Raw genomic sequence first — 27,251 nt, 5'->3', positions numbered from 1 at the left:
GCCAATACCAAAAGTTGGCTGTGCTGATCGCATCTCCTTCCATGGAAACAGAACAGCTTTTCTATTCGTGGCGACAAAAGCTAACTAAAAGTTGTAAAGGCTTTCTTTATTCCAATGGCTTGGAATATATATATATTGTGGATACTCTTCCGGATATTCTCAAATTGTGATGCCTGCACGCAGGCGTTCATGATCAGATTTATAATACCAAAACCCTTGAAATTCATCAGGTGTGGGTAGTGACAACCATCTTAACTTGGAATGCCTTCTGTTGTCAGTTTTTTATGTCATTATTAGTCACTGCTTTGATGTCATGTGTGTGCAAGTGCGGAATAATCGGGTGGGCGAAAACTCAGAGTTAAAATGGCCGTCACTTCGCACAGTTTCCAGGGTTTTATTGCTATAAATCAGATCATTTTAACTCTGTCTTAAGCAAAGCACTTTTTTAACGAATTTCAATGGTTTTATTTAGCTAAGTATTCTTCATTGTCCACTGGCCATCACCAGTGTTTCAAAAAGAGGGAGGGCCATTGGTGTTGGCCTTCGTCCAAGGCCAATTGCCCAGTTCTATCTGTGGCAGCACATTGCCTCCTCCCTGTTAGATAACCAATACCCCACCTTCGGCTGTGGCCACTGTAAAAGACTATGGCTGAGGCCCAGTGGCCCATAGGCTATTGGTCAATGCCCAATACATTTTTGCACTAAGAATACATGGGTACATAAGTGCTGTCCTCGACTCCTGGTGCAGTGATTGATGGTAATCATTACTTATATAATGCATGGTATTTATTTATTTATTACATTTGTTATATGCCCAGACCCTGAGGTATCACAGCATAGTTACAGACAGTTTGCATATTACACAGTTGGAATGAGACAATAATAAATCACACATTTATCAAACAATTATACATAATGAAAACATGCTAGCATATATACAGGCTGGATAGTGTACAGTTCTAGTGTTTTGGGAATAGGTAGGCGGAGGTTAGTTAAATAACCACGTTTTTAGTGATTTTTTGAAGCATTGGAAGGACTCTTCCTTCTTGATGCTTATCGGTAGTGAGTTCCAGTGTTTAGGGTCCAGAACTTTAAAACTACTGCCTCCAGCCATGGAGCTTTTGTATCATGGGATTTCAAGGAAAGCACTGCCATTTGACCTCAGAGTTCTTGTAGGGAGTTATTTGTTGACTGTGTTGTTGATGTATTTGGGTGCTTTGTTGGCAATGCATTTGTGTGTGATGCATAGTGTTTTAAAGATAATTCTAGCCTTGATTGGTAGCCAGTGAGTGTCTCTCCTAATGTCTGAGATCTGCTTGGACTTTTTTATCCCTAATGCAGCACGTAGTGCGTTGTTCTGCATGAGCTGTAATTTAGCCAAGTTGGAGTTAGAAGTGCCTATTGCAGTAGTCCAACTTGGAGAGTGTTAAGGCTCTTGCTAGGGTGACACAATTTTATGGGGTGAGGAATTTTCGGCTTAAGGCAATGAGTTTGGAGGTGTAGGAGGTAGCTGATGAGAGGGTATTTACTTGTTTGGTCATTGTTAGTTTGGCGTCTGGGTATACGCCGAGGGTTTTTACCTGTTTAAGTACCGGTATCTTTGTGCCATCAATTGTGCCATCAATTGTGAAAGATGAGTAGTCAGGCTATAGATCATTAATTTTGATTTTTGACCCTACAATGAGAAGTTCTGTTTTTTCATCGTTGAGACAAAGACTATTATGGGCCATCCAGTTTTGTATTAAAGCATATAGTTGGTTAATGAGTATGGTGTACTGTCATAGTTACCTGATACTGGGATAAGTATATTGGTGTCATCTGTGAAGTTGGTGTAGATGACACCCATGTCATCAAGTGCTGAGAATAGTAGTTTTGTATAGGCATTATAGAGAGTGGGCGAAAGGCGGGATCCTTGGGGAACGCCTATGGGAACTGGTATGGGGTCAGCCGCCTTTTTGCCGATTGATACACGTGATGTGCGCTCTGCCAGGAAGGATTTGACCCACTGGGTTGCCTCCTTTGAGAATCTGATCTAGCAGCATTAGGAGACAGAGTTTACCTGTTTCCCTTGTAGAATCCATTTGGATTTTTAAATCCAGGAGGGCAGTTTCTTTGCTGTGGTTAGGGCAAACTCCGGATTGTCATGCACCCAGCAGTTGGTGGTGTTGTAAGTGGTTTTGTATTTGGGTATTTGCTATTTTGTCTATTATTTTCAACAGGAAAGGGACAGTTGTTATGGGTCGGTAGTTTGTGCCTACAGCTGGGTCTAGTGTTGGCTTTTTCAGAAGAGGAGTTACCCATGCTTCTTTAATGCTAGATATACCAACTTATGCAGTAATGCAAGCAGTGCCGGTTTCCAAAGTAGAGGGCAAACATTCAAAAATGTTAAAGTCTTCCCATTCCCCACTTGACCTAGGATTGCTCACCATTTCACTGCAGCTAGACCCAAATTAGGGCTCATTTATGGACACAAACTTTCCTTTGTTTGGAAATATTTTTTGTAATATTACTATCAAGTAAATCATGTATTTGTTTTTGTTTGCAATCATGTTAATTTATGCTATGCACTTTCCTCCATTTGAACAATTAAGCACTCAGTGGAGTTGCAATTTTTTGTTTGTCTAATATGTTGTCTACTGAAGTCAGAATAACTCATGCTTTGATAAGAAATATTGGTTTGTACTACCTTAATGGCTTATGAACCTTTACTAAAAAGCAAGTTATAAAGTAAATTGCTTAGCCCATTTAATAAGGCTACCCCGGGTGGTATGTGTTACAGTCTACTTCATTTGTCTCTGTAACCCTGATTATAGGATGGGTTTACATGGCAATGATTCTTCGCCAATACATTTCTTTACAAAATTTAAAATCATACATAACTAGGAGTATGACCAACTGTTTGTTGGCGGTATCCCTCTTTTTTGTTACACTTCCCTTTCCCCACTGCCACTTACCATGTGTTCCTTCCTCTTTTTGTAGGTCCCCCAAATTCCCATTGTTTTGAAATTCCTCCTTGATCCTCTCTTAATACCCCTTTTCACTCTCCGGTTTATGTGACACCTGTGATTTTCCAAGCACAGCTTTTTACAATACTACTGGAATCTCACAAGATTCACACTGGGTTCCCCCAGTAATACAAAACCATTCAGACAAAAACAGGCTCTGCAGCTCACCCCCAACTATGCAACTGCCCATGTGGTCCTATTTCACCTGTGCTACGCTACTACCTTCTGTGCTTATAGCAACTTGCTGCAACAAGCTACAAAAAAGAATTGTCCTATTGTCAAAGACAGCATTGAGAAGAAGAGGGCGCTGTTTGCATTAAAACGTGGGAGTAACCTAAGACAAAATCTAGTGAAAACCGATACTGAACCCTGAGATATATCTCTACCGGAGATGTGGGGTTTACGGAAAATATGGGGACATTACCCATGTGGGAACTGTGCTGTGTGCGACTCAACTGAGGCAAGGAAATATTTTGAATATAAAAATATCAAGTGGGAACTCAGGTTTCACTCCAATTGCAATTTGAGCCTTGTCATAGACGCACTGACATGCCCATGCAACAAACTTAACATTGGCCAGTCCAGTAGAAATATCACTATCAGGTTATCAGAACATGTTTGCATATTAGGACACAGACAGCCTCCAGAAGAATCACTGATGTCACAATGTCAATGAACTATAGTGGAAAAGTGAGAAATTGACTCTGCTGCGGAGATGGGGTGACCCTGTCAAAATCCTCAACACTAGAGATGCTTATTGGATCTATTTAACTGATTCAGTGAGGAAAGATGTAGGATATTTTGTGAAAATATGGGGTCTGGCGGTATTTTCTTACCACCAAAAGAAGAGTGGTAGTTTGGTAATAACTTATCCTTGCATTTAGATTGGGTTTGGCCTCATATCATTCTAGTGGCCATACCTTGTTATATTGGTGAATCTACTAATATGCACTACTGGTGGTATTTTGTGGTGATAGGTCATTTAGTGGTCAGCATAGTTTCCTTCCCTATATTATAACCCCATCATAAACAAACCCTTCCTTTCTATTATAATATCTCATAGTGATCTATAGAGGGCCTTGGACCTATACACACAATGGGACCCAACACTTTTATATAGAGTGCCACCTACAGCCTGTGGCCGGTATCACAGGTGTATCTACACCAATGATCTGTGCGCCCGTAGGCATCATTACTGGTTCATAGACCCGCAGTAATCTATATATTATATCAGAATCCCGCAACCAACATGCAAGGAGGACAGACACACACACACTTATTTTATTACTGCTTATTCTGTTTGTTATTCTATCTACATGGGCAAATTGACAAATGTATTACCAAAGAAACTGAATCTACCCCGTGTCCACATACGTAATCCCAAATGCAACATAAAAAAACTCTACACAATCTGCTTTTATATATTATTTGTATTGCAAACAAATACAAATCACAGTAACAATCTTACCATTTGCATTTTCCCATAATATGTAACAAAAAGAAAAGAAGAAAGAATACAGAAACAGAGTAAACACGTTTTTTTCTTTTTAAAAATATGAATTGCTTTTTAACATTATACACATGACAAATCAAGATGCAGAGGGTTTCCCTTGCTACTCTGTCTACCTGATATTTTTAGATTGGTCATTCGTACAACAGCACACAGTAACCTCACTTAAACTGTGTCTGCTTACCAGAAATATTTGTGGCTCTCTCCCACACACGACCTTCCTTCACTCGCCTCCGAAGAACAGGCCCAGTCAGCATGAGCTGTCTCTCTAATCTTGGTGTCTGGGATGCATGGCAAAACTTCCAAGCCAGTGCCAGTGACACCAAGAACATCTATCTCCAGAGCCCAGCCAACACGAACTAACTTCCCTCTGTCAGTTTTCCCCTTAGCAGACCTCTGCACCTACCCACTTTGCCTACGAGATATATCTGCAGACACTTTCCTCCAATCAGGTTGAAATACAGCATCACCCTTCACATTTACACAATAGAATCTTTGCTCAGCGAGCAACTGTTTCAATTATCATTTCCATTGCGCATACTTTCTGCTTTCTGCAAACACAGACAGAGAAAGAATAAAAAAAAATACCAGTGCTCATTTGAAAAACGAATTTCAAAATATGTATTTTCACCTCCTTTTGTATATGGGACTACATTATAATGTTAAGTAGTTAGCATTAGTGATTAGTAATTGTTAATTAGTCAGTCAGTTATATAAATAATGTAGCCCTATGCATGAGGTATTCAAGAGAAAAAAAATGTGTGCACTTTACTCTCTGTAGTTTCACATTGGGCTTTGGCTGCATTATGAATTCCATACCTTGCATGCCACCAGCCACATATTCCCATGCTATACTGGCAACATAAAAATGGCTATATGTGTGTGCCACATTATTGCTGGCAACAAAATGTTTGCCATCACATTTAGTGAAGCGCTACATACTCTAAAGCGCTATAAATATTATTACATACCCCTCCTTTTTCTGACAATTTGGCAATACTCACATCTACAATTGGAGGAAACCCAAGTTGTGCTCCTCTTTTTCTTTCCATAATAGTAACTCCATAAAATGAACATTTACATTTTCCATAATAAATCACTGCTCAGTCACCATAAAAGCAAAATCCATCTCAAGTGGGTCCATAGGTTCTTATAAAATATTGAACACTTTTCTTTCCAACTGCCCATAGTCCAATGTCCAATGTCTTTGTCTAATTGTGAAACAAACATTTTATGTTCAATAACAAAATAATAAAATAAAACAAATAATGAAAACAAATAATTAACATAACTAATTAAAATAATTAAATAAAACAATAAAGTTGTGGGACTCCATCGCTCATACCTCCAGGATTCATCGGAAATAATGCACCCACAGCTCTGCAGGTTCAGTTAAACATTGTTCCATTAATGATGTCCACCTCTGAGATGTCCCGACCATCAACTTCACATCATCTGGTTCATCTGGTGCATTCTTTCATGCTGGCACTCTTGGATGCTTTCCATAGGAATCATCTCTTTTGGCGTCCCGGTTACTTTGTCTACACCTCCATCCGGAGGCATTACTTGATCTTCATCCCGTGGACTCCGGTCCTGTGACCTCCAACCTCAAAACATACATTAATTGTTCTAAACCAAATAGAAAAGAGACAGGTTAAGTACATATCAACTTTACCGTTTTTACCAAAAATAAAGTATATATTCCAAAACATTTCGCCCTTTGTCTTCTAGTTTCTGAAATTAAGCACATGTTAAAGAGAAAACAAACATATACACAAAAAATCATTATACATTAAACATATTTCAACTTTGTAATAAAATACCATCTGCCTCAGCCCCCTTTTTCAATGTTTACCACCTATGGTATTTTATTTACATCTATTTCACAACAAGAATTACATCTATTTGTATTTCACTGGTATTGGATATTATGAAGGGTAGTATGTGTTTTTCATGGCACTTGAGCTGTTTCTACTTGCTCAGGCCTCATGGCTTCATGTTTGGGATGACAGGGCTTAATTTGGTTAACATGAACAAATTGCTCTGTTACCGTTTCACCCTCTGTTCTTAATATTGTATGTACCACTGGAGACACCTTATCTATAATTCTAAATGGCCCTTGCCATGCTGCGAGAAATTTAGAGTGTTTCTGTTTACCTTTTCCAAAATGAAATGTATATACCTGATCCCTTACACTATACTCTTTCACAGATGTCTTTTTATCATAATATGACTTTGCACTGTCAGCAGCCCTTTCCAAATTCTGCTGCACAAAAGCAAATGCATGTTGTAAATGCTTCCTCAGTTCTTCCATATATTCGTGAACTGTAGATTAACTTACAAGTGTCTGTTAATGTGCCCGGTATAACAAATGATGTGGTAACACCATTTTCCTACCTGTCAATACTTCATGAGGGCTGATACCTGTTGCTTTGGCAGGAATTGATCTGATTGCCATCAAAACCAGAGGTAAACGTAAATCCCAGCTGGAACCTGCCTCTGCTACAAACTTCTTTAATATATCCACAACAGACCTTTTGCAATGTTCAACACCCCCAGAAGAGTGGATCTGTATGCAATATGTAGTTTTCTTTTTAACCACAGTATCTGCCACACCTTTCTCATTAAAGCACTTGTAAAATGACTTTCTCTATCTGATTCTATTCTCTGTGGTAACCCAAACCTTGAAAATATATAATTTATCAGTAGTGTGGCTACTGTTTGCACACTACAATCTGGTTCAGGAATACAATCTATCCTTTTTGACATCAAACAAACCACACTTAAAATATAACGGTTCCCCCTGCTTGACCTTTTTACAAGCCCTACATAGTCTATTTGCAAATCTGACCATGGAAGGGTTAACCCTATTTTCATCAGTGGCACTCTATGCATTGGTGAAACGGGTTTAAGTTGGGCACATACTAGACATCCCTTAGTATATAATTCCACATCTTGGGACATATGTGGCCAGTAAGCATAATCCGTCTGTATTTCTAATGTTTTTTGTGAACCTCTGCATCCTGCAGTTATTGCATCATGTGGATGGTGTAGCATTAGCCCTCTGAATGAAAGGGGTACCACCCACTGTATTTGTCCTGTTATGGATTCCCTCATCATGAGCCCATCCTGTAGTCTGATTCGTTTTTTGTTCTTTAATAGAACCCTCAACTCTTCTTTTCCTGAACAATCATTTCCAGTTAAAGGATTTTGTTCAGGGTCTATCAAATGATTATAATAGATTCCCAAAATTGGATCATCTTTTTGAGCCTTAATCAGGGATTGACCTGGTGTATCATTACTTCATTGCTCTACTGGTTGTTCTACCTCTTTTGGAGCCTTATACCGTGTAACTGCATAAATCTGTATTTCACCAAGTAAGTGTTCAATAGGTAGCAACTCTCCCATCACAGCCCCAATTTTGTTTAAATGATCTGCTTTTTCATTTCCCTCCTTATCTTCTCCTGGAGTTTTTAGATGTCCACGAATTTTCCTCCAGTATATTGTCAAAACATTCTCTGACACTAATTTGTCTATACCCGGAATCATTTTGTCCATGTTTGAGAGGCTTTTTATTGTACGTAATAATGCCTCTTGCTTTCCAGCTAGGCAAATATTCCACAAAGCTAGTTTGTGCATATTCAGAATCAGTCACCAGGACAATTTCACTAAATTTATTATCAACTGCAGTAGTAATTGCTTTATAAATGGCTGCCAATTCCACTACCTGACTACTCCTACCCCGAATTCTCATCCCTATATTGGGAATGCCTTCACATTAGAACCAGAGATTTCCTATTCCTGATACCAATTGGTTATTACTGTCATTTTCAATGTGAAAAGCACAGCCGTCAACATATACATTTGGCAAATCCTTGCAGGTCTTTGGGTGGTGATTGTTCGAACCCCTGTAAACTAGATTCCACTTCTACTTCATTTGATACATGTTCAGCTGCACAGTCATGTAAATCTGCCAATCCTTGAGCAACTGGACTCTTCTTATTTTGGCCATACCTAACTTCTACAGGAAAATCTTGCAATGCCAATGTCCAGGAAGTTATTCTGGACTGTGCCAGGTTGTCTGACCTAATCCTTTAACTCTCTAAAAACTGCAATGGTTGTTGATTTGTCTCAATGATTACTTTTTCTCCCTGAACAATGGGGTGGAAATGCTGTAACATCCACAAAGTGGTCAAAAGAGCCTTTTCACATTCACTGGATTTAATTTCAACTCGAGAAAATGCCTTACTTGCATAAGCAATAGTTTTGTGATTCAAATCATGTTTTTGAGATAACACAGCTGACATACAATGTTCAGAGAAACCTATTTCTATGTATAAATCCCAGTTCTTTATGGGGTATGCTAAGCATGGTGCCTTTATAAAACATTCCTTTAATTTAGCCACTGCCTCAGATTGCTCTTTTTCCCATTTCCAGGGTGTATTCAGCTTCAGTAGTTTACTCAATGGTTGAGCAATTTCAGCATAATTTTCAATACATTTCCTGTTATATTCTGTCATTCCTAATACATTTTTTAAACCTTTCACACTTCTAGGGTCTTTCAATTGCTATATGGCCTCCACCTTTTTCTTTTGTGCGTTTAGTCCATGTTCAGTCACTTCATGGCCTAGAAAATTCACCTTTTTCTAGCACCATTGTGCTTTCTGTAAAGATACTTTGGTGCCCGCCTTTTGCAATTGGCCAAGAACATGTCTAATTTCATCAAAATGTTTTTTTAAGCTTTCATTTTTTATCAGGACATCATCCACATAGCCTTTCTCAAAAATATACCAAACTCACTCCCACTACTGACATGCCCGAATGGTGTTCTAACCCATGCGTATTGGGTCTTATCAAATGAATATGAAAACAAATTCTGAATATCCTATGCCAATTGCTCACACCAGTATCCAGATGTGAGATCTAATGTATAGCCTTTCTCAAAAATATACAAAACTCACTCCCACTATTGACATGCCCGAATGGTGTTCTAACCCATGTGTATTGGGCCTTATCAAATGAAAACGAAAACAAATTCTGAATATCATCTGCCAATTGCACACACCAGTATCCAGATGTGAGATCTAATGTAGTAAACACCTTTGAGCCATGCACCTGAGCAAGGCCTTGATCAATGTATGGTAATGGCCATCTGGACACGGGCACTCTTTTATTTAATTCTCTCAAATCTGCACACAGACGCCATTGACCTTTGGCTTTAACACATCCAGAATAGGAGTGTTGGATGTGCTATGAATGGGTCTGATAATTCCCCGAGACTCCCAATTTTTAATTATCTCTGCCAATGTTTCTAAACATGCCAGTGGTAACCGGTACCAGCACACAAATACTGGATTTCTACTACACCCTTCCCGTAATGTGGCAACATGTAAATTAGTTAGGCTGCAATCATATGCATCTTTAGCAGACATATTTAAATTCCATAAATATTTTTCTCAATTCATTTTTATCTTCATTGCTATCACATATATCTGCTAACGAAATCTGCTCCTCTACCATTTTTGAGAATTCTGGGAAATCTTCCAGTGGAGGGATCTCTGTGCTTTCTTCCAGCTGTGTGGCTGTGTCTCTCTGAAAAGCTGGCACTCTTAAATATTTTGGCATGCTAGCCTCCACTTCAATGTGCTGATTTTCTGTTTCAGTTTCATTTAAGCCAACTACTATATAATCCTCTTGGTGACAGCACACTGTCTCATTTGAATCATAAGGGTACACAGATTGAATTTTAAAGATCCCTTTGGGCTGAGAATCCAGATATTCTGGCAATACACCCCCTGCATCTACATACCTTTCAGGGATATTTCCAATTACCATGTTATTGAAATCTGCAGTATAATGTGATTGTTGTATGGCCATTCCTAATGAGGAATTTTCCTCTAAATGAATATCCTGATGTCCTTTATTATTCACCATAATTTTGACAGATCCTTCACCAACATCTATCAATGGGGTGTATTCATAATCCAGGCCTTGTTGTTTTATAGATTCATTCAAGCACACAAATGCATAAGAATCTTTCATTTGCTGTCCATTCTTGCACTTTAGCGTTATTGCAACCTGCTTGGTGAATGCAGGAATAGTAGTATCCTTCCTCACCTGTAATTCAATTGCATATGGAACCAGTTGTGCACAATGATAAGCCTTTCTTTTGTCTTCAAATTCAGGTGCAGGCCCACCTAGCCGTGACCATATTTTTCGGTTAAGGAAATCTAACACCATACACATTCTGTGTATGATATCATTGCCCATGTAAAGTCATTTTGTGTTCCACTCACTATCCACCCATTATGGTAAATTGTTTTCTGCCCAATATTAATCTTTAGCATCCATCTGCCTGCAATTCGGTTTTCAAAGTCTGGACTGTCCAAACCATGACATATTGGTTTTTAATTCTAAATTTTGGGATCTCCTCCCTCTCCATTATTTTCTGCAGTAATTTCTCATTAATAAAGCTTCTTTCCTGTTCAAGCGCTAAGGTGGCTTTTATCACTTTAAAATGGTCATGTATACCAATGTGAACCCATGGTTGCTCATCTTCCATTTCAGCAAGAGTGGTAATGTGTTTTTCTGTTTCTGTTTTAGCAGTAGTATTCTGTTTGCATTTCTTCTCTTATAAATAGAAACGCAATGTGTGCTCCTCTATTTCAGTTTTCCATTTTTTCCTAGGGGCTAAATAAATCTGCACATATTGTTTTTCCTTCCCACTTTGCATTGTATCTTGATACATCAAAATGACAGTAACGCTAGGTATACAGCTATTCTGGAGGTATACCTCCACTGCATCATTTGTTTTGGCAACGGTGTGGCATTCATTTATACTGCTGTTTTGTGATTTTATTTTCTTAGGTCTCAATGGTTTTTTTGTAAGGACCACAGTACTCCGTTCCCCCCATCTATGAGAGGAGACAATCTTTTCAGGCAGTCTGTCCCCATCAGAAATGGAATTTCACAAACAGATGTGAGCAATACTTCTTGTTTCATTCTCTGTTTTCCTATCTTCATGTCAACTTCAGTAACACCTATAATAGGCACCTCCTCACCATTAAAATTATGCACTGGACCTTCACTTTTCCTTACTGTGATCTGATTCTGTGGAGATCTCCCTTCATTGATACTTTTACCAATTCTTTGGACATAATTGTGGCCTGTGCGCCGGTGTCAATCATCGCAAATGTAATGCATTTCTCTTCCACAGTGATGGGAGCATAATACCTGTCTTCAACTTCCTCTAATACACATGAAAAGTGTGAATTCTTACTGATTTCAGGATTTACCTTTCTCAGGCCTTTTTCACTTTTGGTTAAGCACATTGGTAAATGGAAATACATGTTTCCCTCCTTTCTGTCCATTTCTATGTGAGAGACTTTATTCATTTCCCCATTTTCAGAGGTCTTTTGGAGTGGGGCCACCGTTCGCCCATCCATCCGGGGATCATCAGAGGTCACACTACAATCCTCCAACTGAACATATGTAAAAATCTCACTTTGCCATTTTCTAATTCTGTGCATTTGTGGCTATTTGGTATGATACCAGTCTTTTTAACTTCTTCAAAAATCTGTGGCTCAAAGAACTCTTCAGGTGCTTGATCTGCACCCTCCTTTTGAATATCTATTCTTTCTGCCTGTATTTGGTTAGTGTTTTGATTGCCCAGGGAAGGAGTTCTAGCATCCCCACTTACTCCCTGTTCACTTGTATCTGTCTTTCTTAAATCTGTTCCTTTGCTCTTTTGGAGATTCATGTTTTTCTTTTTTATTTGTGCAAATGTCTACTTTTTTATTTCGCTCCAGATTAAACCGAACTTTTTTTTTAGATGTATTTGCACTTTCTGTCGCATGTTCATTTGCCGGTACTTTCATTGTCAAATCATTAGGCATCTCAGGGTCATTATGCAAAATCACATCATGGCAATCTGTTTTCTTAGCATTGCAGGTATCATTACACTTAGTCACTTGTCAGAAACCACCCGGTCATTGCTATGGCCTTCTGCCCCTCCTTTGATGACTGTTTTTGTGCTGTACAGAGCTTTCCTATTTGCTCAGCCAACATTTTCACGTGGGCCTCGAGACACTGCAATCTTTCCATTTCTCTAGAATCCTCTCTGTGTGGCCTAGATCGATATTGGTTGTTTTCCCCTGATTGAATCTATTCTGATATCTCTCAGGAGAATTGGGATTGCTTCTGAACCCTTGATTCACATGTGGAGGGGAGCGGGGTGCACCGATCCTTTGGTTGTAGTCCCCTGGTGGTGGTGATTCATTGTATTGACGTGGAGCATAATTCATATTCTGCCTCATGTCCTGTCTCTCATTTTGTGAGTATTGTCCCCTATGCTGAGTCCCATTTTCAGTAAATCGATCCACATATCGGGGTCTATCATGATTACCACATATCATGGTGTTAGGGTCAAATCTGCTCTGTGTTCCCAATATCTGGTCGGGACCATTATTTCTTTTATCCTGACTTTGTCTCATTATTATTCATACCTGCCATATCAGGCCGATATCCTGCCCGGGGCCTGTCTCCTAAGTACCTAGGGCTGATGTAGTTCTCGCTATCACTGGGATCATGTGATTGGAACATCGGTGCAGGGAGTGACAATCTCTGTTGATTACCCCTTTGTTCAGGTGCCACATTATTTCTACCTGGACTTTGAGCAGACTCAAGGGACATTTTGGATGACCTGATCTCCATCACTGTTGCTGAGGGTTCTTTTGATTTTTGTCTAGTGTCTTTCATTTTATCATTTTCTCTACCCGGACAATAGAGTACTTCATATAGTTTTGTACTTTGGCGTACAATCCATTCCAGGGACTTGTCATCGTCAAATTCACGGACTAACTGTGATATGATGTCTTTCTGTAGCCCATAGAAGTAGGCAGTTTTAAACTCATTGGAATTGGGGTCAGAAAATATATTAAAAAAGCGAGAAAAAGCTCTTTTTAAATCTTGTAAAAACTGGCGAGGTGGCGTGTTAGGCCCAGCCGTAATTGTGTATGCAATTTTTTTGCCTCTTGCAATGATTGGAAAGGCGAAAAATAAATGACGTCTAATCTCTTTTTCAAACTCTTCCCATGGGCATCATTACACGGTAGGCGGTAAGGGTTTACCAGTACTGGTATTTTACCGGTACCGGTAAACCCTTACCGCCTTACTACGAGGTCCCTTTGCGGGTTGGGGAATTTAACGCCTGCTTTTTGCAGGCGTTAAAAACCAACCCGCAAAGGGACCAGGGAGCTAATTACTATGGGGCAAAAATGGGAATGGGGGAGGGCAATGGGGAAAGGGGGAATTACCGCCCCACCAACCTTGGAATAGGGCGATAATTCCCCTTTCCACCAAGGCGGTGCCGGTATTTTACCGGCATGGACCAAAGTGCTAATAGCACCTTGGTCCACTGCCATCCGGGTAATGAGGCCCCATGTCTTTTTCTGCTGTTCATTTAACACTCTAATGATGCTGGCTGTGGGAGCATCCAGAGTTAAGTGAAAATATTGCCTGTATTGTTCCTTAGGTATCAGGAGGGCATTAACTATATCGTGCACCGCTTCTAAGTGGTCCTCTATACAGCACTCCCCTCCTTTTTTAAATGGTTTGATCAGAGCTTTGATTGATCTCATTATTTTTATGGGGCTACTCGTTGCTATGCAAGGAATTGCACTACTTTGTGATTCAACCCTGGTTTCAGGTGTATGGGATTGGTGGCGGCCCTCAAATGGTGTATCAAATCCCCCAAGGGCACTGCAGCCAAGTTCAGTCACCGACCCAGTCACTGGGGCACTAGCTCTCTGTGAAGAAATAGGATTCACCTCAACTCCATTAATTGTGGTGCCCTGCCGTCTAGCTTGACACCTGGAAATGCATATTTGCTGTTCCAAATCCTTGCACTTTTTCAGGAGCCTATCTGCCTCCTTATGCAAACAGTTGTTTTCATCAGGCATCTTATTAATTACCTCCTGCATATCGCCCATTTGCATTTGGCTTTCACTGAATTCTTTGTTTCTCTTGTCTCTTTCTTGAACCATTTTAACCATTTCCTGTTCAGCATTTTGGAGATCACTTTCTTTCTCAAAATGTTCTTTTTGCAAAACCTGCATTTCCAAAACAACCTCATCTTTTTCTTGTCTAATATGGTCTACCAACGCTTTCAAGTGTTTCAATTCTTGTTCACTATCCTCAAACTGCTTCTTGCTTTGAGACAATGGAGTGTCAAGATCTCTAAATTCTGACTGTATGTCCTTTTGACATACCTCGAAATCTGCGCTTAACATTTCCTCTTTTTCACCTGCTCCATCTAGATCAGCTTTTCATCTGCTAATCAACTTGGCATCATGTTCATGCATTCACAGGGATCTATTTAGGATAAACCATGTCTTGGCACATAGCCGTATCAGACAATCTTTCTGTGCATGTTTATCAGCTGCATTTAGTAGTCTCAAAAGGCAGACATGAATTATACTGCCTTCTGCAAAAATGTTGTCTAATGGCTCTTTTTGTACTTCACCATAGATGCGGTCATGCCATTTTGTGGCGTTAATTGCTGACCATGTCCCATGTGCATATAGCTTTGCCTCCAGATATTGCATTAGCTCTGGGAATGCGGCCTCCATTTGAGACATTCTAAAATTCACTTTTAGTGTCACACTGCCGTCATGAAATGTGTTCCCTCTAATGTACGTATGGTAATGTGAGACACACTTGCCACGCCCAGTAGGAGCTCTATAGCCACTTTCCTGGCCAACACACCACGTATGTAGGATATTTTGTGTAAATGTGGGGTCTGGCGGTATTTTCTTACTGCCAAAAGAAAAGTGGTAGTTTGGTAATAACTTATCCTTGCATTTAGATTGGGTTTGGCGACATGTCATTCTAGTGACCATACCTTGTTATACTATATTGGCGAATCTAGTAATATGCAAAACTGGTGGTATTTTGTGGTGATAGGTCATTTAGTGGTGAGCATAGTTTCCCTCCCTATATTATAACCCCATCATAAACAAAATCTTCCTTTCTATTAGAATATCTCCTAGTGATCTATAGAGGGCCTTGGACCTATACACACAAGGGGACCCAACACTTTTATACAGAGTGCCACCTATAGCCTGTGGCCGGTATCACGGGTTTATCTACACCAGTGATCTATGCGCCCGTAATCATCATTACTCGTTCATAGACCCCCAGTAATCTATGTATTATATCAGAATCCCCCAAACAACATGCAATGAGGACACACACACACACACACACACACACACACTTATTTTATTACTGCGTATTCTGTTTGTTATTCTATCTACATGGGCAAATTGACAAATGTATTACCAAAGAAACTGAATCTCCCCTTTTCCACATATGCAATCCCAAATGCAATATAAAAAAACCTCTACACAATCTGCTTTTATATATTATTTGCATTGCGAACAAATACAGATCACAGTAACAATCTTACCATGTGCATTTTCCCATAATCTGTAACAAAAAGAAAAGAAGAAAGAATACAGAGACAGAGCAAACACATGTTTTTTCTTTTTAAAAATATAAATTGCTTTTTAACATAATACACATGACAAATCAAGATGCAGAGGGTTTCCCTTGCTACTCTGCCTACCTGATATTTTTAGATTTGTCATTCGTACAACAGCACACAGTAACCTCACTTAAACTTTGTCTGCTTACCAAAAATATTTGTGGCTTTCTCCCACACACGACCTTCCTTCACTCGCCTCCGATGAACAGGCCCAGTCAGCATGAGCTGTCCCTGTAATCTTGGTGTCTGGGATGCACGGCAAAACTTCCAAGCCAGTGCCAGTGACACCAAGAACATCTATCTCCAGTGCCCAGCCAACACAAACTAACTTCCCTCTGTCAGTTTTCCCCTTAGCAGACCTCTGCACCTACCAACTTTGCCTATGTGATATATCTGCAGACACCTTCCTCCAATCAGGTTGAAAGGCAGCATCACCCTTCACTTTTACACAATAGAATCTTTGATCAGAGAGCAACTGTTTCAATTATTATTTCCTTTTGCGCATACTTTCTGCTTTCTGCAAACACAGACAGAGAAAGAAGAAAAAAAAAGAAATACCGGTGCTCATTTGAAAAACGAATTTCAAAATATGTATTTTCACCTCATTTTGTATATGGGACTACATTATAATGTTAAGTAGTTAGCATTAGTGATTAGTTATTGTTAATTAGTCAGTCAGTTATATAAATAATGTAGCCCTATGCATGAGGTATTCAAGAGAAAAAAAAATGTGTGCACTTTACTGTCTGTAGTTTCACATTGGGCTTTGGCTGCTTTATGAATTCCATACCTTGCATGCCAACAGCCACATATTCCCATGTTATACTGACAACATAACAATGGCTATATGTGTGTGCCACATTATTGCTGGCAACACAATTTTTGCCATCACATTTAGTGAAGCGCTATATACTGTAAAGCGCTATAAATATTACTACAAAGGCCTGAATGAAAGAGAGGAGTAACCTTTGCGTGCATGGGCAGACTAATAGCACATATGACTAATATAGAGTGCTAATTCATAAGAATCAGCCCGCTGTGGGAATTAGCAGAAGAATAGTTTAGACTAATATTCAGTCCAAAACATTGCGGATACATTTAGATTCAGGAGTATTTTGAATTATATAATTCTGGAGATGCGTGTGACAATATAGTTTAACTGGTAATACCTCTCCGGTTTTCGGTCAAATAATAACCTCGACGTGTGCAACTCCTAAAAGATAGCACACCTTGTCAAAACATATTTTCTTTTTCCTTTCTTTGAATTTGCCATGTTTAAATGTAGGAATATACACATAGCTCTTACCATGAGGCAATACTATGAGGCAGAATACATAGCTTAGACACTTCAATACATGGCTTTGTGTGCCTGTGTGCCACTGGAAAAGGTACCCAGATCACTAGAACATTTGCTGTTGCGCTGACCAGACAAGACATTGAGACACAGGATTTACATGGCAACGGTTGTCTAGTGACCCTCTGTGGGTCTACATTAGACACTGCACAAGCGAGCATGATAGAAGTATAGCAGCAATTTTGCTGCACATTTGTCCTTACCACTGTTACTCTCCATAAATTATTAACGCAAGCTTAATTTATGACATATATAGATCCTACAATGTACTCGTGAGTAGGTGTGCCTGTCATTTTCACAGACCCTCTGTTTCCCCCTTCGTTTTGATCTTGAAAGCATCAAATGAACTGTCAAATTCCATAAACCCAGAAAGGATTTGGCGCCAGGAGACTATTAAAACCTTGTTCCCATGAAATTCCATGTAATCAGGTAAATCTTTTTAAAGAAAACACAGACAACAGATGTTGCAGTGAGAGCAGTATTTTTTGCTAATTATATTTCAATTCCATTTATTGTGTCTTTGTGCCCACATTAAAGAAGAACTGAATCAAAGTCGGATCTAGGTACCAATGCTTTGTGAACCCTTTTCAGGCTTAGATGTAGTTGTCCTGACATATATGTGTCGCTGTAAAATACATCATCCACATCTGGATACTTTGTTGGCCATAGCATTTTAGAATGGGACTTTGAGCCCTAGCACTCATCTGGGTTATCACTGTGTCAATACTATTTCTTATGTATTTAATTCTTGTAAAACACTGCACGCCCATAGGCCTCAGAGCGTTACACTGAAAGAGATTTACAGACATTATAAACCAGATAAATAAGCAGAAAGTACATAGAGGCAACCAGATAACACCAGGAAGGTCCCCATACACAGGCTATTGGTCGTGGTTAAGTAACAAACTACAAGTCTTAGATTCCAAGAGCACATGAGCAGATATTTAACAATACTTAGAATCCCATGAGGTTACTAGTTCCACACTCCACCAAAACACAGTCCCTGTTCTTCAGCGTACACCAGTAATCAATTTTTACTCTATGTAGAAACTTCAGATCAGAACTTTTGACTACCCCAGGACCTGTTATTTGACAAAGCCATGCCAGTACTTCATTTCATAATACTTGGATTCCCTCTCACATGGCTCTTCAACATTGGTGATTATGAAATTCCTATGGCCGTGAACAGGTCTCTGATTGGACCATTCCTAGGCATTGTCATATAGGACTTTCTTAGACGCAGACGCAGATGTAAATTAGCCAGTTTAGGGCTGATACATACAGAAACAATCATACCAGCCAGACACGTCTCTACTTTTTTAGCAGCAGGAGATACAATATTGGCAGACTGTGGGGACTCATTTCTTATAATGGCTGCAGCAGTAAAAGCAAGCTTCACTGGTGATGTTACAATGCAATTCAGACAAGCAGACATACCCAATGAGGTTTGTGCATGATTATCAACATTCACAACAAATGAGTCTGTTTGACAAAAACTGTCCCTTTTATCAGTGACCAAATGTGCCAACAGTAGTACTTGGAGATCTGTTTGGCAGCATTTTTATGTTTGGAACAAATTGTGTCTCTTAACAGATTTCTCCACGCATTCCAGCCATGACCTGAAATCACAGGGACTGGCACACTTATAAAGCTCAGTGGTGATGTTTGCCTGAAAATACTTTCAAGAATCAGATTTGAGATTTTTCTCAAAGTTCAGGACAGAGTACAATGTATGGTCAAAATTGATTTGAAGTCTGTATTCACCTAAAAGGTGGGTTCCAATGGAGGGAGACGTTGTGAATACAGCAGCTTTCTGTGTATTTTGTGGCAGCAATGGCACCAGAAAATGAATCAGTGGCACTATCGGGAATACTGCTAGTATCAGAGGGTAGCTCAGTTATCTTAGCGTGGAGTCTCGGCCTCTTGCGTCAGCTTAGTGCCATTGTAGGAAGACTGTGGGTCTCTGGTGTTTATTGTTCACTTTTTTAGAGGTATGTTTTCTCCTCCCCTTCTCTCTGCTCCCCTTCTCTAGCTTTTACACTGGGTGTGTGGTTAATTATATATTGGGTGAATTCAACTCTTTTGCCATTTTTGCTTTTTTAGTTATGTGTGTATACTTTTACTCCTCCCGTTTCCTTGAAACACTAGCACTTTTTGATTAATCCATCAATTAGGTTATTTCACAGATCAGTGACAATAGTCACTTTACTTTTGCTTTGTAGAAATCTGAACAAACCACCTTTTGCCCTGATGAGAGGTATCCAGGCTTTCAAAAAATGTTTTTTTTATTGACTGAGACCAATGACTTGGACTGACCTGATCTACAGCACAAGGTCCGCTACGCCAAAAAAGTGTCGGCAATTGAAGACATTACTGTTCATATATGTCTTGTGTTTCTCATCATATAAGGGATCATTTAATTCTGTTCAAGATCTAAGTCATTGTCCACACTTTTTTAATAAGAGTAGTTCAGAATGATTGGATGGATGGTTGAATTATAGACCAGGTGTTGATCATCTCTATACAGTGCATTAAAAATCATGATCGAATTTAAGTAACCAATCAGCATTACCATAATTCATTGCAGTCATATAAAAGGAAGTGTGTAACATTTTGTCATGTTTTCGATGTCTAACACACGTGTATAAACTTGAGCAATATAGCAAACATGTTTAAGGTAAGTGGGCAGAGTCTGCCTCGGTTGCTCACCATATTCATTTTTGCTCCTATTTCCCCTCCCTATCTGTAGCCTAAGATGAAATCACGCCTTTCACTCCTCAAAATATAATTTTGAACAAAACAAAGTTGTCTTCTCTATTCATGAAAAGTCTCTCTGCTGCAATGTACCATGATAGAGATACAAAGGTGTTTTGGAACTGGGAACCCACTTCTCTGTCAAATGTGTTAATAAATACTGGACAGACTTACACCAAACCAACAAAGACACATCTTCATTACTTTGTGCTCAACCTGTTTCTTAAATAGTGCAAATGTGTCCAGCAGTTTTCATAGGCCAAAATCAGTGTTTTATTTTTTTCTCAATAACGTTTAAACCACATGTTCTGAAACATTTCACGTTTGAAGGGTGGCCTGGGCAAGGGTTTGTTACTAGAAATGTCATATAAATATGTTCAGTAAGTAAAAATAGTTATCAGAAATAGAATATTGGGAACATTCAATGCAAACACATTTTATTTACCTATAAATATGTCTATATATATTATAGGGCCGTGATAGCTGCCCTATATTTAAGGTGAGTCGGCTCCCATAGGAACCCATCAAAATTCTATCATCAATAACTTTTGATTCGATTAACGAATTTGACTGAAATTTCTAAAAGTTATTAAACCCCCCCTGCTACCAGACTGCAGTTTCACAAAGATTCATTAAAAAAATAAGAAAGTTATTAAGCGTCAAAGAAAAAGAAATTCCAAAAGTGCAGCCGACTTCCCATTCATTTTCCAATAGACAAACAAGGTTAACCTTTGCCAAAGCACACAGCCCAAACCGCTGGTTAGATTTGGACAAGGTCTGAAACAACTAGGGAACAAAACGTTGACTCCCGATCCATGCCTAGTTTGGGGTTATTCTGTGCAGTAGTTATTTAAATATTTGATGGATAAGGGGCAGGGGCTCCTTCTTCAAAATAGATAGCTATATCTTGGGGATTTACCCAAAACCGATTTTTTTAGAAATAAAACGACTGCCATCTTGTTTTTCTCTCAATGCGAGATATTTCCATGGTTATATCTGAGGCTATAGGAAAATGAAACACAGGCAAAAAGACATTTGCTGGTTAGAAAACATGTGAATGCCATTCGGCTAGAGGTGGGGGGTTGCTAAAGGACACTGAGTGAAATTTGGGAGTTGGAGGGGGGACTAGGCACTGAGTTGGCAACACTGAGCTTTCTGTAGCCTCAGCTATAGCCTTGAAAAGCTGACATCTCAAAGCAAACTGCGTCACAGAAACAGCTTTTGTTGTGGGGGAAAGGTAGAGGGCAAGGGAGGTGAGGAGGCCATCTGGGGAGTGAGGGAGCTGGCATAGATGAGCGAGACACTTGGTGAGGGCCTGGGGGGCAGACACGCTTTTCTCTCTGGTCGTTTTTTTGAAATTCACAGCGATATCTGGGGCTAGGAAGGACTACATATACCCATGAGTAAAAAGTAGTTCAGTGCCCGCGGCTATATATTTTGGGGTGTCTGTCTTTTGTTTCTGTTTGAAAGTAATTTTTATAGATATAGCGACGTTGGGGTGAAAAATCACTCTCCATGGCCTAAGACCATGATCAGTGACACAGTAGTTATTTGGGAGTCTCATCTATTTTGGCTGTGTGTTTTCAGAAAAACAGAAGAAAATAGTTTAAAAAATAAATACATAAAGGCGCCACCCTACTCTATTTTTAGATGCCCATAAACTATAGTTTAGTCTGTGTATTGTCACTTATGCTATTATATCTTGTGCCTATGTGATGTTTCCCTCCTTAGTTTACGGTCATATATTATTCTCTGCTTTGTTCAACTTCAGCTACTTTACATTATTACATGAGCTGTGTTGTGCTGTTTTGATTTTTTAATTTCTATTGTATTTTAAAACCTGAATTGACCCCCGCCTCCTTTAACTTACAATGTATAACCAAGGTTATAGAAAAAGTCAATGAACTGTAGCCGCGGGTATAATACAAAACATGTTTTTTTCGTTATTATTTTATTGTATGTTTGTATTTATATGTGATAAGTAGTCTAGGACTGTTTTGGATTGCACTGAGTGTACATTTGCAGTACTGTTTTGATGTTATGAAAGAACACTGCATTTCCTTCATTGGTTAGGTGTACTGCATCATTTCTATAGAAAATGACCATGTAGAACTCCATGTTATTGTTCGAAATTCATAATTGGTTGTGGTCTCTCATGAATCCTCAAACTACCTTATTAACATTTTTCTGTGATTTCTCAATTTTACCTTTACATCTGGTGGTCCAACTCCATTAGTTTTCCCACATCTTGTTTCCTCATTAAAGTAAGAGACACATCTTGTACATTTCCCAAATCATTGCCTCCAAATCTAATTAGCATGGCGTCTTGCTGTCCTGTACTTCTCAGACTGAACAATTTTGGAAAAACTTTGAAACAATACGTTCCCCGCAATTCAAACAATTTCATTTTAAAATCTCTCAAACCAAGGTCTGTGTTAATATTTAATTTCTCACAAAAAGTCAGTAACCACAATAACCAACTGTCTCCGATAAGCCACACTATTTCAAACCAGTCATGACATCTGCAGTCTTTCTCTGTTCCCAGAAAAATGATTCCTAGTTTGAATTGTTAGTAATTTGTATGACCAGGGTATGTATGAAGTTTGTGTTTTGGAGTTTGTAATTGGTTGATGCTACTGTTGTAATTATCCACAGCTAGCCAGCAGCCATCCAGTGCGTGGTGTTGCTACCTGTGGGTAGGTGTGGTCCCCTATGCAGCCGTGGCTATATTAGTGCAAATGAATGTTGTGTTTGTGGACGTGTGTTAGTCGTTGCTATCCAACATTTTGGGTGGGACAGCATCATAGATGCGTTGAGTGTTTTGGGGGGATTGGGAGAGAGGAGTGGAGTAGAGGAGGACCATGGGGAGTGGAGGGGGGCTGGTATGTGTGTTAGAGACACTTGTTTTGAATTTGGGGTAGAGGAAATACATTTTTTAATTAATAGTTTTTGCAACGAGCCACGGTTAACAGCAAACGTCCATGAAGGACTTTTGTATAATTGCATGTATAGAAAGCACATGCGTAGGCGCGTCAACGCTTTTCATCATTTTATTGGTTGTGTCCATAGGCACGGTTATATTTATAGCCACGTCTTTACACATACATTTTCTGTGCAATAATCATATTATGTGAATGACGTAGCACAACATTTTATCTGTGTGTGTTATTTTGTGTGCTTAGGTGTTGTCTTGTCTTATTTGAAACTTTGAAGGTTGGCTTAGTTTGATTTTTAGTTTGTAGAAAATGTATGTGTAGCTGTTGCTACAAGTAAGCTTTGTAGGCGTGTTGAATATCCGTGGCTACTAGTAATGCTGGGCATGGTTTTGTATGTTTTCCGGTGTTTCTACTTGGCTGGTTTGAATGTTGTAAATGTGTACTTCTTTGTGATAGTTTGCAGTGAACATGTGGCTGCCATTGTATTTATTTTCTTACAATATAGTCCTCTTTTTCTAGTTTTGATTTTGGAAAGTATGAAACTCTCCATTTTGCCTACTACTGCAGAATTCACACTATGATTGTCATTAATCAGTTGTTTGTCATTGCTTTGTTGAAACTTGTATTTGATAATGTGTTGATAATGGGGCTCTGTGTTTTTTCGTTATTTTTTACTGTATTTATTACCAATGAAGTGGTCCTGCTGTATATGTAGAAAATGTGTAGGAATAATTGCTTATTAGGGATGAAAATGAATTTCAGTGGGGTGCATGATATAGACTCATTAAGTATACTTCCTGCACTCAAAATAAAAGAATGATCACAAAGTAGTAGAAATGTGATTTTATTTACAATGCTTTTATAATCACGTATGTTGTGTGTTAAAGTGCTTTTTGGGGTGATCTGAAAATGTGTGTGCTTTAAAAATGATTTCTTTTGCTGAAGTGTGTTATTGTATGGTTATCTATACGAGAAAATGCAGTGGGGGTCATTACGACCTGAGCGCAAAGGGATACCGGGCACCGGTAATGACACCGGTGCCGCAAATCCCTTTGCTCCCTATTCCTAGGTCCCTTTGCGGGTCCTCCCTTAACGCCTGGTTTTACCAGGCGTTATGGATGAGACCTACAAAGGGATACCGGGTCAATAACGGTGCCGCAATTTGCGGTACCGTTATTGCCGCCTTCCCTCTTCCCATTGAGCCCTATGGGGGCTCAAACGGGAATGGTGAATGGCTCTGGTGAATGGGGAATTACCGGTCCCGCCGACCTCGGACTGGACTGGTAATTACTCCCTTCACCAGACCGGAGTCTGACCGATTTTGGAGGCAGCCATGGCGCTAATAGCTGCCTCCAAACTCGGAATGAGGGCCATTGTCTTCATTTGTTTATTTTATGGTGAAACCTATTCTTTCACCAAACACTAGGTTTTTGCAGCGGGTCATTTTTTTCCCTTTTACGTGCTGTTTAAATGCCATTAGTTGGAGGTGTGCCAATTATAATAACAGACACCAAGAGAGCGGCCATAAAACAAGGGACTTGTAGCACGCTGCTTAAACAAAGTTTGTGAGCCTCAGCAAATAACGTAATAGCACAGGGCTTTAATTATAAACATTGGGAGTTCTCAAAAGCCTGCAATCTTTTAAACATAATTAAAATAAAATGATATTTTTACAGCTAAAGTGACCTTGGGGGTAAAAAATAACTGGTGAGACGGTCTCCCATCCATGCAGTAACCAGGACAGACTCCGCTTAGCTTCAAAGTGAGTAAAAGGCCACCCTGCTCAGGCCATTGCGCATAATAAGCAAGGCAACTTTACAAGACCCCTTAGAGCAACATGGCCTGGGGGGCCTGCCTCTTCCTTACTTTGAAGCTAAGCAGTACTGTTCGTATTTTCATGGTTGACAGTTTTTTGATTTTCGCTTTGGGTGCAAAAAGTACCTCAGCATATGTTATTCTTGCAGCCGGTCATTCTTTTTCCTATTTCCTTGCTGCTTACATGTGGTTAGTTGGTGTTGTGCGATGTATCACAAAAGTCACTAAGAAACCTGAAATAAAACAAGGGGCTTGGAGAACGCTGCTTAACCAAAGTGTGTGGTCCATGGCAAATCATTTAATCTCACTGCGCATTGCCCAAAAACATTGTGAGTTCTCAAAGCCTACCATTCGAAGGCCATGGCTAGTGGTCTGGTAGCATTTTATAATGGATATTGGGCACAGCAAAAGGCTTTTCTTTGCTCACTGACCATGGATAAGGAACATTCTAGTGGTCTGGAAGCGTTCGAAGAATCTTCGGAGAAACACAACCCTTGAAATCCAAGGAAAAATCTTTAGCTGCAGGGATGTTAAGGTGAGAACTTACACAACAAAACTCGTGAAATTCAGCTAAAGCCACCTTAACTTCACTTCACGTTCCACAGCCTATGACCACAGTGATGACATCACAGATTGCATCACTGATGACATCACTAATTACATGTTGTATGAGGACACTGATGACATTACAAATCACATCACTGATGCCATCACTGGTGACAGCACTAATTACATTAAATATAACTGATTACATCAATAATAGAATTAGACATATCATCATTTATAAATTAGCTCATGAACACTTTGATTACCTTAATAACAATTTAGGCCATGAACTTTGCCATGACAAAGGCTGGGGTAACTGGCCAGCACCAGAGGACATAGCTAGTAGTCGGTTAGTGTTCAAAAATACCAATTTGCATGGTTAAAAGCCATGCCTAGTACCCGACACTGTTATAAAATATACAGTGGGCAACGCTGAAAGCTGTAGTCAGTGGCCATGGCTAAAGGCCATATCTAGTGCCCATTAATATCTTACAATATACAGTCGCCATTGCCAAAGCCATGGTCATTGGCTAGTATTGTGATGAAGACCATGGCTAGTGGCTGGTTAGTGTATATATTATACAGTGGGCACAGCCGCAGGCCCTAGCTAGTGGCTGGTTAGTGTTGTATAATATACAGTGGGCACGGCCGAAGTCCATTGCTTATTGCATTTTATTATTTTAAAATATACAGTCGACATTTGACAAAAGATGTACAAACTGCTCATGGTCAAAGGCCATGGCTAGTGGCCCATTTATATGTTTGAAAATATAGTGAACACAGCCAAAGATTGTGGACACTGCTTAGTATTGGGCTAATGTCCATGGCTAGTACCTGACCAGCGTATATAATATACAGAGGATACGGTTGAAATCTGTATCCACTGGTAAAGTGTTACCTAAATAAGGTAAATTCCCAAGCTTTTTTTCTCGGGGGATCAGAACTCAAAGGGAATTCATTCAAAGAGAAAAACAGAAGGTGAGTCTGATTACCCCTCTTTCCGTTGCCCTAATGTGTCACCGTGATGCTCAATTACAAACTAAACACATCCCATCTTGCTACTAAGGGACATCATAAACCCAGTACAGGCACAGACTTTGGAAAAATAAATTCACTTTTTAATATTGTGGATAAAAAAAGGGCCGACAAATGCCCTACATACAACATTACACAATTAAACAATACAACATTTGTTAAAAAAGCTTATTTCCATATAACAACCAAGGTACCCATGCATTCATGGAACAAGGGGGAACAAACAACTCAAAATGCTTTTTTTGTATGTAAATCCCACAGTTAAATCATGAGGGTATTTCAGATAGATGTCGACATGTTTCAGCCATTTTTTTGTTTCGGACACTATATCTAGTGTCTTAGATCTCTCTTTTCTTAGGCCATCTTCAGGACACGATTCCTTCAAAATGTCAACAAAGTCTCTATACCCCAGATTTGATCAGCATGACCACTCTCTACAAGAAATGTATAAAACACATATCACATATATGTTACAGGCCTCGTTCATTGCAAGGGTTCAAGAAAATTCACACACTGAACAGCGGCCAACCGGGAGATTATCTTGAAGACATAATGGATGAAAACTGTTATATTTCAACAGGGTGTTTTTGTCGGTGCATACTTACCAAGTCAAAAAATGTGCAATACCGCAGTCAACTCTCTGGGCTCTCCCACGAGTGATAGGCCACTATAAGTATGGCCGCTGTTCAGTGTGTGAGCTATCTCCTTCATTGATCTCAATGGGAAACTGTGGCAATTGCTTACTTTTACT

The sequence above is a fragment of the Ambystoma mexicanum genome, chromosome 5p (genome assembly GCF_040938575.1).
Source record: "Ambystoma mexicanum isolate Mex_15411 chromosome 5p, UKY_AmexF1_1, whole genome shotgun sequence".
Lineage (NCBI taxonomy): Eukaryota > Metazoa > Chordata > Amphibia > Caudata > Ambystomatidae > Ambystoma > Ambystoma mexicanum.
The sequence above is the reverse complement of the archived record's forward strand: the minus strand, read 5'-3'. Positions refer to the sequence as shown.